Source organism: Ascaphus truei, unplaced genomic scaffold (assembly GCF_040206685.1).
Source record: "Ascaphus truei isolate aAscTru1 unplaced genomic scaffold, aAscTru1.hap1 HAP1_SCAFFOLD_1140, whole genome shotgun sequence".
Taxonomy (NCBI): Eukaryota; Metazoa; Chordata; class Amphibia; order Anura; family Ascaphidae; genus Ascaphus; species Ascaphus truei.
Window position 1 is genome coordinate 37,094 of NW_027454007.1, and position 1,675 is coordinate 38,768.

Sequence of the window (1,675 nt, forward strand, 5' to 3'; positions counted from 1 at the left end):
AAAGGCTCCTAGAAAAGGTTCGGGACCACAACTGGAAAGCAGCATTGTGTGACTGAGCAATCGGATTTATTTCTCTCTGCCTTGCTGCGACAAAGATATATGGTAAGCTCTTTGGGGGGAGGAAGGGAAAGCTCCAGTGTTTGTTTCTAATATTTACAACACGGTGTACAACGTAAAAAAAAAGTCACGGGACTGTAATTACAGCCAGAGTTTCGCACTGCATTTGGCATCAAAGCTGCCACTCTATTGGAGACAGTATTTAGTCAAAGACGGTCTGTAATTAGCCTTTTCTTCAGCCTCATCCCTGCTGAGGGGTCCTGACACTTATTTCAGAGCAATGCATTGCGGAGTCTGGCATTCAAAGGGTTAATACAGATTAAGTGCTAATATTCACCACTCTACCGCATTGGGGGCAACCGTTTCCACGCTCTGAACTGCGGCGTCTCCTCCGCCCGTTAACGCCCTGGCTCACGGGTTAAAAAAAAAAATCAAGATAATTAATAAATACGTTTAAGAACTCGTTAAAATAATGGGCTACTTACAAAAAAAAAAAAAAAAAAAGACCCTACTTTCAGTGAACGCCAGAATATCTTCTTTTTACAAATGTAAAAACTGCAGCAACAAAGTCTGGGGTAGAAGATCAGCGGGGAGATCTGGTTTTACAGATGCACACACTTACAGAACAAAAACCCTCGCGCAATGTGAAATAACACAGCGGTATAATGTTAATGGCACTTTTCTTTTCTGTTGGACTACTGTTTTCTTATAGGGAACCCTTCAGGTCTACGATTGAATATCCTCAACCAGCCTATGATAGAAGTCGTTGTTACACGATGTGATGCTGGAAGTCTCTTCCTCCCTTGATATGGGCGTCTACTTGGCTTCTGTACCCGTTACCACTCAGAGTTCTGTGACGTGCAGCGGGTAGCTGGGAGGTTGATGCGGGGGGGCCACGCTGACACTTAGGCGCCGGATGTGGCAGCCGTGGCAAAGAAGGTGTCCTTCCAAAGGGTAGCACCGATGGCCTTCTTCATCATTCAGCTGGAGTCCGCAGTCCTGAAAGACAGCCGGAAGGGAACACATTTCAGCGCATGCGCCGTTACCAGCTCCCACGGTTTGAAACCAAATGATGCATTATTTGGGATGGATATCTGGGGATACTGGGTCGGTAAGTGGATTCTGGGACTTGAAAGCAGGGTGTCCCGGCAGCTAGCTAGTTTCAGCTTTGTGGACCCCGTATTGCCAAAATACTTACCGCTGATGGTAAGTAGCGCTTGCCCCGTCCCCTCCGGGGGAAACAAAATGGCGGATCAAATCTCTCTAATAGGAAGCCGGTGAGGTTGGGGTGGTAAATAAAAATAGGGGTCTGGTTGGAGAATTGCTCCTTTAAAATGATTATTACAGGGCAACCCAGTCAGATCTTTAAATAGCCATAAAGGTAAAGTGCGCGTTCATACCATCCCGCCTGTCAGTGTTTACTCTATATACGCCGTGCGCATCTCCGTATTATACTGTGCAGGATTGTGTGTTATTTATCCAGGCGTATGTAAAGTGCGGTGTGCACGGCCGGCGTGACACAGATTTACACGTATTTACAAGTGCACCTACAGACTTTTAGGCTGGGACTTAGAGTTGTGATGACAGCTCAGATAGCAGGCGCTGAAATTGTCAGACT